This window comes from Eurosta solidaginis, chromosome 5 (genome assembly GCF_040869045.1).
Source record: "Eurosta solidaginis isolate ZX-2024a chromosome 5, ASM4086904v1, whole genome shotgun sequence".
Taxonomy (NCBI): domain Eukaryota; kingdom Metazoa; phylum Arthropoda; class Insecta; order Diptera; family Tephritidae; genus Eurosta; species Eurosta solidaginis.
In genome coordinates, this window is record NC_090323.1 from 30,212,903 (window position 1) to 30,225,620 (window position 12,718).

Consider the following 12,718-nt stretch of genomic DNA (forward strand, 5'->3'; position numbering starts at 1 on the left):
CACAATAAAGCTCTGGTTTCTACCTTACAGCGGAAATCTAGCCACTTTTAGGTACATATCATAACCTAATTAAGCTTTCAGCGTGAGGTTGAATTAGTAGATCCGTGCGAGTTTCCAGCGTAATTTTTATGTGTTTAATCTTAGAACATATCATCGGCAAGTTAAATATTCAACCCAATCACGCAATCCATCGTATACTGTTTTTTCGGGAAAATTACGAAATTGCTATCATGCAATTCGACCGTGTTTCCGAACGTCTCCGAAAGTAAATAAGTAAATTCGAAATTCGTACAGTGGTATCACTGAATTCACTCGTAATGTAAACTTTTGACGTTTATTTGAAATTTTCTACGACAAATTCTTGCCAACGGAGAAAATTTACGAAACGCGAAAAATATTTAAAACAAACAGCCCAATCATGCAATCCATCGTAGCAATGTGACGAATTCGAATGTTACGAATCCCGAAAAAACAGTCTACGATGGATTGCGTGATTGGGCTGATTTTAAATTACAGCGTAGCTGATGTTCCATAGTTCTCGGTCGAGAAGCGAGCCTTTTAGGTTTGATATATGAGGACGCTATTTCTGAAGGAGCATCGTATGAGGTTGGGAATCATTGCTCCAAGGCGGTCAGCATGCTTAGCCACTTACGATATTCAAAGAGTTTCTTAAGTCGAAGGTTGCGTTGAGAATAACTCTATTGAATTTCGATTTAGCTTGCTGTGCTAGCACTTCAATTCTGGTAAGAGCATCTGCAATTGCTTCTAGTGTACATTTTCCAGTTCTGAGCCGTGTGGCCTTATTGATAATTATTATTTGGACCTTACGGATAGGCAGGTTGTAATTCTACAGCAACAATAACGATAACTGTTTTAAAAGCAATGATTTTAATGATATGATACAAATCCGGAGCCGCACAAGCCCTTTTATGGTAAATTTATTTTAAATCTCGCAAAACAACATAGATTGGTCCTCGCCAGAAGTCTTAGAAGCTCTTTTGTTGTTTTTCACGGAGTACTGACGGTGTGCACCTCTGCGTGATATAAAATAACTTAAATCTTTGTCCGGCAAGACCCTATGCTACAATCTGACTGTTGGTGTTTTTGTTAGGTGTTAGAGGTATTGGTTCCACATTGCAATTGAAAAGATGGTTGGTGCCATGTTGAGACACATTAAAAGTGGGACCTATATACGTTGGGCATATATGGGTTGAGTCTGCATGGGTAAGAGTTTAACCTATTGCACTTCCCAGATCGAAATTGTGTCTCCCTGGGGAGATCGCTTTCTTCAACTGCATATTTCGGGTATTTGTCATTTAGGACGGGGTTTACTGGCCATTTATTAGCATAGTAATTTATTTTCCAACTCATTGTGAGGACCTTTTAATTCTTTTTTGTTTAAAAGGCTTAATTCTTTCGTGCCGGAAATGACTCCTTAAGTCAATGAGATGTGTGTTGGGATGCACAGATTCCTCCAGTGTGTTTCTTTTGAACTCGGCGATCATATCGTAATCGCGTACCATACAAACGGCGGGAAAATTGCCGCCAAGTGCTATCATCGAGGGAATTAGGGATTTTGTTACGGCTGTAGTAGCGTAATGCCAACGACGCGAATGTCCAATTTTGCCGACATTTGCCACGTCCACGTTGTAAATAAGGATGCCAAGGATTTCGTCGGTGACAGTGCTAAATTCCGCGAGGTGAAAAATCTGAAAAAAAACTAGGGAGATAGTCGTTAATTTTACAGCAAAGCTCGTCAATGGAAGGGTCATAACCTGTTGGCATTATCGTCCAGTCATCGGCGTAGGGCACACTGGAAACTCTTTCTGGTGGAAAAGGGAGCATCAATATGTAAAAATTAAACAAAAGTAGGACACCACCCTGCGACCCCTTGTTTAATTCTTCTGGAATTTGTTGTTACGTTCCTGAACTGTATCCATGCTCACCCACCACACAGATAATTTGCAGTTCACCTTCTCGGACTGGGATGAAGGTTGGACCTTCTAAGTGTTGCTGTGCCGTAATTAGCTGTGTCAAAGGCTTTTGATAAACCTAGTGCTACGAGTATTTTCTTTAGTGGGGTTCTTGGTTTAGTCCGCATTTATTTGTGTGTTGATGGCGTTTGGTGACGTGGTGGTGCTATGTTATTTTCGAAAGCCATACTGATGATTGGCAGGTCGTAGGTTTTCGGTGAAATAAGGCAGCAGTACGGCTTCAAGTGTCATCCCAGGCCTTAGTAGCAGTACTACCTTCTCCATTTTTCAGTGAACAGAAACAGGATTGTTATCATCGGCATGACAATCTCGTCTGGGCGCACCGCTTTGATAGCTTAGCAAGTTCGATGGGCACACATTTAATTTATTTAATTTTATTTGTTCTTTTAGAATAACAGGGCAGCTAAGCATCTGTTACAATTTGTAATGTATTTATTTGAGGGTAAATACTTATGGCTCTGTGAGGGAAAAGCTTCCGCATATTACAGTGAAAACCCCCACTGTTGCACCTTTTATGTATTTACAGGGGTGAGCACTTGGGCCCTAAGTTATGAGCTGCGTTATTATTTTGCGTTCAAACACCCCGATTCGGGATAAGAAAACACTTTCACTATGTCGTTAGAATATTTCACTAACCAGTTGGGAAATACAAGCGCACTCAATGGATAAAGAAACAAACGACAGAAAAATGTTCGCAGCGAAAGCCATTTAAACATATGTATGCAAACATATGTAGCGAATTTTAGCAAATTCTTGATTATTTCGCATCTTCTGTTATAGTTCGCATCGCTGAGCTGTCCAATAAATAACACAAATATTCAGTATAGGATAATGTTCTTTATTTACAACACTACTATGGCAGTGGTATTTTACAATTAAATTACTCGCGTACTTCACTTGCAACATTTCAAAATCAACTGATTTCTATTCCTCAGCTTACGCTGCTTTTCAACACGCTATAGCTTCACTTGTATGTATCTTTGTAACTATCTATCCTAGGCGCGCAAATGAGAGTTAGATAATGTTTAGGAGCCCCATATAGCGGCAATTATTGAAGACTCGCGGCATTGGTTAAATAACAAAACGAGTTGTGCTTAATAGCGGGGACACAAACCTCTGTTGGGCATAGTGTATAACCTATAGCTGAAGGTTGCGATGAATCCTGGACACACGCACCTAATGGAGAATAGTGTTGAGATAAAATGGAGAGACACATTTCAGTTGCAACTGAGTATAATTCATACTGAAATTTAGCAGTATTAATTTTCTGCGCAACAATTTCTGTGGTGAAGATAAAGTTTAACACTTAGCAATCTATACAAAACATAACTGTTGATGTAATGCGCGTAAAAAAAACACATCTAATATCGAAAAAAAGTTAAAAAATAATTTTCAAAATAAGTTTAAAACAATAATGAACGAAAGATACTAGTATTATTGTGAAAAGGCGTGGGCGCTTCGTGCCATATTTTTCGTATATCGAGCGCCCGACGCTTTTTTCACAATAATACTAGTATTTTTCGTTCATTATTGTTTTTTGTTTTTAACTTTTTAGTTCGATGTAGCGTGTTTTTTAGTTTTTTTTACTCTATTTATATACTCTCAGTTGCCTCGTTCACCTGTTTCACCTAAGATCTAGACTTTTCACGAACAGCCATCTCGAGTAGTTGCTTATATATTTCTCGTTTCTGTATCCCATAGTTGGATATTTAGCTATATACATGCATGTATGTATTTGTGGGAGTAATCTCAGGTGCACTCTTAGCTGATGATTACATGTATGTATGTGTGACTGTTTCTCTTTCTTCTTCGCTCCAAGACATGTACGTGAAATAATCTCTTCACTCTTAGATTTGCTGTTTAAATGTATGTGGTGGCTGCTTACTTTACTGTTGCTGGGCATTTATTTACCAGCAGTGTAGTGACGTATCGAACCTGCTAATGTCTGCCATAATATTAAAAGAGCTACAAACAAAAATACAATGGTCTTTGACAACGCTCGTAATAATACGGTTCATCACTATAAACAAAATCCAAAAGATTATTTAATTTAAAAAATCAGTATTAGGAATTTAATTGCAAAACAAGCTAAATGTTTTTCCTAGAGCTTACAGTTCGAGAAGATATTTCTCGCGAGACTCATCTTCTCGCGAGATTCTCGAATCTCGAAATACTCGTAAATTTCGCCAGTTTCTCGAAATTCTATTTAATCAATGCGTTGGCTGTTTTATATAGAGCTTACTATTTATTCTGGAGCACAAACGAAAATTTCCACAATACCACAATTAAAAAATACCAAAATGGGTAGGGTACTGCCATTGCAGCAACTTAATTGAATGTCGAGAAGCTCGCGAGATTTACGAGTACTTCGAGAATCTCGCGATGTCCAGTTTTTTCACGCTTGCGACTTAAAAAAAACACGAAAAAAGTAAATAACAGCAAAAACATAACTTAACCTAAAATGATTTCAATTGTAAATAAGTAAAATGACTTTAACTAACAAAGCGTGTAAATGTGTAATTGTTGTTGCTGCATAGGAAAGTGAGTCTTCAATTATGAACAGCGATTACAATTTCGTTGCAAGACAATCGCAAACAAGTCTCAAATATCAACGTCAAGCAGATTTTAGTACGTCATAAAGCGAAACAAAATGCAGTTATTCAATTGTAAATCTTATAACAGTAAACTATTTGTTTTTTATATACTTTTATTGTTGGGTTAAGATTGAGGTTAGTAACGTAATTTTGTATTGCTGTTGCGAGTCGATTGATGTGTTTTTAAGATGCAGCGCTTTTTTTTCACTTTCTTGTGAGTGAAGAATAAACAGCGAAATCGATAAATAAAAATATCTGGTTAACTATCTACTAGTTCAACTTTAAGGGCCAATTTTTAAAAATTTTAGAAATAGGGGCAAACTTTACTCTTGAATTTCCGGGACATCTTTCAGCTCGAGCTAGGCTATCTTGGATATTGTTGTGGTACCGCTGTCCAGCGAAGGAGTTGGGAGTGCAATGGTAGAGTACATGTGATAGGGTTTTAAGGTATCTTCCGCAACAGCGCTTATGCGCGTCCATCAGCCACCTTTTTTTTGTGGCATTGAGCGGCTGGATGTTTAGGCTTGCCCGGTGTAAAAAGTTCCAGTCGTAAAAGCGCATGAATTTGTCCGTTAGTAGGAAATGGTCCGACACGGGCGGTTGTTTCATCACTTCGAGGACTTTCCTTTGTTGCTGTTTTTTCTAGCAAAACTTCTTAGATTATAACGCTCGACAACGGTGAAAGCAGGATCGGTCAGCTGGTCCCACTCGATTCCGAAGAAGACCATGTTCGGCGTAATTTAATCTTGCTGCTAATTCTAGTCGATACCATCTGCAGTTTCGACCAGTAGTTTGCGCCCCCGGTTCAGTAGGGCAGATCTAATTCATTAGATAGATATTTCGCCATATGTTTGTGGCATATCGGTTTCTTTTGCCTTTCTGCCGTAGCCTGCTTTAGCTACTATGCCTCTCACGATCTGATCCTTTGAGCTCAACATCTTAAATGCATGGGTCACGGTTGGCAGGTCTGTTACGACGGCCAGAAGTAGTAACCCGCCAATTCCCATGAGTTGGTTGTCCGTTTTATCACTTTATCGGCCTAGATATTCTTTATCCACGTCTGCCCTTTGCGAAGTTAAGTATAACCGTAATAATAGGCGTCTCCCATCTTCCACGGAGTTAGTCGTTCAGCGAGCCAGCTATAGTGCCGACCGCACTGTGTCTAATCTGGAAGCCAGTGCCTATTTCTAAGTGGTCAAAATGTTGTAATGCTTTATACTAGGAAATGCGTGGCTGTTGTGCTCTTACCGCCCGTCGGTATTAGGTTCGTTGCACATTATAGCTGAGCCCAATGGCTCTCGCGCCTTTTCGGCAGCTTCTAGCAGTTTTTTCATGTTGTCTGAAGTATCCGCGATTAGCACCACATCGTCGGCGTAGGCCTTTGCGCAAACAAATCGACTGCTGAGTGGAATATCACCCAACCACGGCTGCCATTTCGAAAAGCTCTATCTCAGAAAATGTTTTAAGAAGGCTCTATCTCAGAATTTGTTTTAAAAACGTGTGTATGTATTTAGGCCCTTTTTTCGGTTAATTTGACCAAAAAATGCAAAGGAATTCAAGGTTTTACTATATATATGGATCTTTCGTTCTGAGTTAGAATTATTCCACGGTATCATAGAGCACTTGTGTGCTTAGAAAATAATATAGAGCAGTACGTATTTCCTTACTTATCGCTTTTCTAACATTAAGTGCATTCGCATTTTCAATCAGGTCTAATAGCTCTCTACGGCTCTCAACGCCATCAAATTCGCTCCATTTGGCTCCCACGAGCAAACAAATCCATTTAAGGAGAATGTCAGTGATGCGTAGCCCTGGGGAATAAGGCTTTTCAACCTTAAACCTCGAAGTAAATTTATTCCATCTTAGACATATAGAAACATCCCTGGCAATTGTCATGCGAATATCCTAACGCGCATTTAAACAGTTGACCGAATGGGAAATACGTATAGGAAATACGTAGTGTTTCTGGTCCTCTATAGTTGAGTCAGCTAAGTAAACGCTGGGCGGAGATCCTCGCATGATAGCGAGATCCTCGTGACCGAATGTAGATAGTACGTCGCAACGTACCAGAAAACCCTTCTAGTTGCAATTGCATCGAAGGTGGCAGGTGGTATCACCAAGACACTTCATGCTCGACTGTCCAGCTTTTGCCAGAGTTAGGCGAAAGTATTTCGGTCTCGGCATGCTATCATCTTCGAGGGGTGTATTCAGGGTCAATATCAGTGTATTTTAAAACTATATCGTTGATAACCAACGATTCTCCAAGTAACTATAGTTTACATCACCTGTATCTCATGTGGTATCACAACAGATATGCATGTTGTTCAAGTGAGCATCCCTTGGCCCATGTGACTACCATTCAACCTTCTTATATAGTCAACTGAAATAAATTGGAAAAGAGAGTACACCTTGCTGGTCAAAATTTACAAAGGAGGCTCATTTTCCTTGAACAGGAACAAAGCTTCCTGAATTGAACTTAAACAGCAACCAAACCAAAGTAGGTCAAATTTAAATTTAAGAACCACATAAAATTCGCAAAAATCTTAACATTTTTATCGGCGTAGCTTCATCTTCAGTTCTCCATTTTATGCTAGCGCAGCTTACAGAGCACTTTTTTCATATTTTTATATTAACCAATATGATTTCAATATAGGCAACTAAAAACAATTTCCTCAATAAAAATATTATTGCCTTTAACGCTATTCTTCTTCTTCTTTTTAGCATTTACATCTACAATAGCTTACGAAACTGCTAATGCTTCTCCATTTCCCCTTCAATGCATTTCAACATGACATTCCCACGTTTGAAAATGCAATACCGCAATAATGATAACAACAACAACAACAAAAACTAGCAACAGTAAAATCTATTAAAAAAACACAACCGCAAAAACAATGCAATCAATAAAAATTGCTCACAACTTTTACACAACAAAAAAAAAAAACAACGAAGAAAACCAGAGCGCAAAAGGGGGAAAAAGGAAAATGCATCAACTTAATGATCAATGCATGGCAGCTGCACGAAAAGGGAAAATGCAATAAATATCAGCACAGAAAAATTGCATAAATCGATCAATTGATCGACGCAACAAATGAACAGAAATCCAGTTATAACAACAGTAACCACTATGTAAATAACACCACGCATTGTCTATTATGCTATAAATATATTTGCACTTTGCTACTTGCTGTGCGCAAATTTCACCTGCGCATGCGCAACATTTATTTGATGCAGAAAGTTTTCTATGCTGAATACAACAAACATAATTCGGTAAAAAGATCACAGTTAAGTGCCAGATATGGTAGATAATTGGAAAGCATTGGCAATTGCATCTCGTGTTGCCTCAAGGTCATTGCAATTGGCCGCCATTTGATCATGCTACAGTTGGTCGCTCATGCAATTTGGTCATAGAATGATGAATGATGGTGAAATGGAAAATGAAGAAAAGCGCGCAAAGTCGTGCTGCTTTGAGACAGTTTTTTCTTCTGTTTACTTCTTGTTGTTGTTTTTCCCATGGCATGATTGAAGATTATATAATTTTTAGGAATTTATAAGGGGGACTCATGATAGCATATAAACTTATAAGGTGTAAAATTATATCCATTTACACACGCGGTTATATGAACGCACCTAGTAATACTCTTGATAAAATTGATTGTTTTTCAGCTGTATTATTTCCAAAAAAATTTCCCGATCAGACAAATCTCTCGATCTAAACGCTGCTAATCTCTCCAAATGAACCACTTTCATTTTGGTTCGTGGTTTGGTAGTGGTTTGTATGCGGTACACTACATCGTTGATCCGTTTTACAACTTTGTATGGGCCTTCCCAGTTACACTGCAATTTCGGGGACAAACCTTTTTTTCGTTGTGGGTTGTATAGCAGCACCAAATCTCCTTCCTGAAACCCTTCCGAATTAATTGCTTTATCGTACCTCGCTTTCATCTTGTCACTCATAATCTTTGCTCGTTGCCTTACCAGATCGTGTATCTCGCTCAGCTCTTCTTCTAAGACATCAGTGGATTTCTTGACATTCCTCTCCGCATCGGCATCTATCCCATACTTCAAATCAGCTGGCAGTCGAAGGTCATTGCCAAAAATTACCTTTGCGGGAGTTTGGCCCGTTGTGTCATGTACTGCCGATCGGTAGGCCATCAAGAATAATGATATGTGTGTATCCCAGTCCTTATGGTACTTGTCGACTACTTTCCTTAAATGCTCCTCCAATGTTCTATTGAAACGTTCCACCATACCATCGGACTGAGGATGCAATGCAGTTGTCCGTGTTTTTCGAATGCCCAACTTCTTGCACAGTTCTTGGAACACAGCTGATTCAAAATTCCTGCCTTGGTCAGAATGTAACTCCATTGGTACACCATACCTTGCAACCCATTCGTTTTTAACCACTTCTGCTACTGTTTCTGCTTCTTGGTTTGGGATTGGGTATACCTCTGGCCATTTACTGAAATAATCCATAATCACCAGTACGGTTGCTAGTAGGAAATGGACCTGCGACATCCATGGCGATCCTTTCAAATGGTGCACCTGAAATATACTGCTTCATCTGGCCACGACTTCGGGTTTTGGGCCCTTTCGCTCTGTTGCATACCTCGCAATTGGCAATCCACTCGGTGACCGACTGACGGCAACCAACCCAATAGAATCTCTGCTTAATTTTCTCGAGTGTCTTCGTGATTCCAAGATGGCCTCCACTTGGACCATTGTGCAACTCGCTGAGCACGTCAGGAATCCTCTTTCTGGGAACAACTATAAGTTTCTTCTTGCACTGACCATCCTCACTCTCCCATACTCGATGCAAGCAACCGGATATCAATTCCAAACTGTTCCACTGTGCCCAATATGACTTCGCAATGGGACTCTCTGCTGACATATCCTCTCTGCTTGGTCTTTCGTTTCGTTCGAGCCCTTGCATAACATGTGACAGATCTGTATCTTCTAGCTGACACTTTCTTAGTTGTTCCTTGTCCCATTCATCCGTACACGTTATAGTCATTAGCCGGACATCTATAATGTCTTCTTTAGCCTCGGCCTTTGAACAGTGCTTGCATTCCAAACTACATGGCCTTCGTGACATTGCATCGGCATTTCCATGGGTACTACCTTTTCGATGCTCAATGGAAAAGTCATAGCTTTGAATTCGCTCGATCCACCGTGCCAATTGTCCTTCCGGATTACGGAACTGCAGAAGCCATTTCAATGCTGCGTGATCTGTCCTGACATGGAATCGCTGGCCGTAGAGGTATTTGTGAAAATGTTTAATGCACTCTACCAATGTCAACAGCTCTCTCCGCGTAACACAGTAGTTCCTCTCTGGTTTTCCAATCGAACGGCTGTAATATGCAACTACCTTCTCCTGTCCATCGACCAGTTGTGATAAAACGCCTCCTATAGCATATCCACTTGCATCTGTATCTAGAATAAATGTTGCTCCTGGAATCGGATATGCTAACATTGGGGCAGTGCACAAACGCTCCTTCAATGTTTGGAAAGCCACTTCTTGCTCCTTCTTCCATTCAAAAGCTTTGTTTTTTCTTGTAAGCTCATGGAGGCTATGGGCTACGCTGGAAAAATTTGGTACAAATCGGCGGTAATATGTGCACAGCCCAAGAAAACTTCTCAATTCATGTAGATTCTGTGGTCTTGGCCAATCCTGTACAGCCTCTATTTTTTCGTTCGCAGTGCAGATGCCCTCTGTCGTTACCTTGTGACCCAAATAATTGACTTCCTTTTTAAACAGCGCACACTTTTTGGGACTTAACTTCAGACCAGCGCCAGCTATTCTCTGGAAAACTTCCTCCAAGTTCTTAAGATGTTCATCAAAGTTCTTGCCCAATACGATGATGTCGTCCAGGTACACCAAGCATGTTTTCCAATGTAGTCCTTTCAGTACCTGGTCCATGAGTCTCTCAAAAGTAGCTGGTGCATTACAAAGTCCAAAAGGCATCACTGTAAATTGCCAAAGACCATCACCGACACTGAAGGCTGTTTTCTCTTTATCTTCCTCCTTCACCTCCACTTGCCAGTAGCCGCTTTTCAAGTCCAGCGTGGAAAACCATTTCGTACCAGATAGCGAGTCCAGAGTGTCGTCAATTCTTGGCAATGGGTAGCTATCCTTTTTCGTTACGTCATTCAACTTCCGGTAGTCCACGCAAAACCTCATTTTTCCATCCTTTTTTTTTACAAGTACTACCGGTGAGCTCCATGGACTAGCTGATGGTTCGATGACGCCGCTATCGCTCATTTCTTGTACGATTTGACTCACAACTTCCCGTTTCGCCAGTGGAACAATACGAGGAGCTTGACGTATCGGCTTCGCGTCTCCAGTGTCAATTTGATGTTTCACAACATTCGTGCGGTCTGGTTTGGAACCATCCTGGTAAAATATGTTCGCATACTTTAGGAGCAGTTGATTTTCCTTACTAATAACTACTTCAGCCTCTTAGCATCTTCCCAAAATGGCTCCTTTGGTCAAATTGAATGGTGACTTGAACTCATTGAGTACTCTTACCGGAATACGTCCATCTTGTTTTGTCATAGCCAGGGTTTTTCCTACAAGTATGTTTAGTGCTGATTTGTTTGCTGCTTCGACAACCCACAATTTGTTTGTCCCACAATCTCCATCAACCTTTGCCCAGATGACTGCTTCGGATTTTGGTGGTATTTGCTGACTCTCTTCCACCAGCACTCGTTTACTGCTGTAGCCTCTCTCGTAGCCGAAATTAAGTGGTACATCCATGTTTTTATATCGCATCGTCTTGCTTTGCATGTCGATCTTGATGCCCTGGTCGATTAAGAAGTCCACTCCAATTATGATTTCATCAACAATTTCTGCCACTATAAAATTGTGTACTACCATGACGTTCCCAATTGCGACTTCACATTCTACTTCTCCAATTACCTGGGTGTCCTCTCCCGTGGCTGTACGTAATCTTGCTCCAAGCAATGGTCTTATCTTTTTGTTGACTAAATCCGCTCGAATGATGGAATGAGATGCACCCGTATCTACAGTCAATAACCGTTCCTTTCCGTCCACATGTCCTCCAACAGTAAGGTTGCTCGATCTTCTTCCAATCTGCGAGATAGAGATTATGGGGCATTCAATTGCGGGAGCCAGCTGTCGCCCCTTGCGGCTGACTCGATTTAGTTTAACGATTGAGTGGTCTTGGATATTTGCTCATCACCTTCTGCTCTGCGTTTACGACCACCCACATTGTTGGAGCTATTGGGACCGCTGCTGCAATGTCGTGCAATAGGACCTGGGTTGCCGCACTTGAAACATTTAATAACTCCGGCATTTTTCTGTTGTGATCCCTTCAGTGCTTCCAAAATAGTGTCTACCCAATCTGGTCTTTCCACTTCTACACGATGAGCTTTGTATGCTGGTTTACTCAATAGTGAGGCCGTTTCCTGAGTCAATGCATGTGATACCGTTTCAGAAAATGTCAGCTTTGGGTTTGCGTATGTAGCTCGCTTCGTTTCCACGTCCCGTATGCCATTTATGAAACTCTGGATTTTTACCCTTTCAGTGTATTCCACGGGTGCGTCCGCATTTGCAAGATGAGCCAATCTTTCAATATCTGAAGCAAACTCCTGCAATGTTTCATTTGCTTTTTGGTAGCGGTTTTGCAACTCAATTTGGAATATCTCTTTCCTATGCTCGCTTCCGTAACGTCTCTCTAAAGCGCTCATCAATGTTTCGTAGTGGTTCCGCTCGTACTCTGGGATGGTCTGTAAGATTTCCGCGGCAGGCCCTTTCAGTGCCACGAACAGAGCTGCAACTTTATCTTCAGCATTCCATTGGTTCACTGCTGCGGTCTTCTCAAACTGTAGCTTAAAGACCTGAAAAGGAACAGAACCGTCAAAGGATGGTGTCTTTACCTTTGGATTACTCGCTGAAACAGCTGGGCGGTTTAGTTGTAACTGCTCCATACGACCTTTTAACGCTTCTATTTCGGCATCAATTTTGTCCTCGAGTTGTAAAATTTTTGCATCCTGCTCTTCCAGTTTCACAAAGAGCTGCGCTGATACCTGTTCCGAAATTTGTGCCGACATTTCAGATATACGTGCCTCTTGCGCTTCCAGTTGAGATGCCAAATATGTCTTCTGTTC

General features: G+C 40.7%; 2 protein-coding genes across 14 annotated transcripts in view; one reads left to right on the forward strand and one right to left on the reverse strand.

Annotated features, from left to right (window-relative positions):
* LOC137254449 (uncharacterized) overlaps positions 1-7,789 on the forward strand; it is a 447,929-nt gene extending 440,140 nt beyond the window's left edge. Inside the window, exon 3 of the transcript XR_010953997.1 lies at positions 7,310-7,789. The gene's annotated coding sequence lies outside the window, so the exon portion shown is untranslated. The remainder of the gene's footprint in view (positions 1-7,309) is intronic.
* Positions 1-12,718, reverse strand: part of nuf (rab11 family-interacting protein nuf) — a 268,745-nt gene that overhangs the window by 105,086 nt on the left and 150,941 nt on the right. The gene's annotated exons all lie outside the window — the stretch shown is intronic.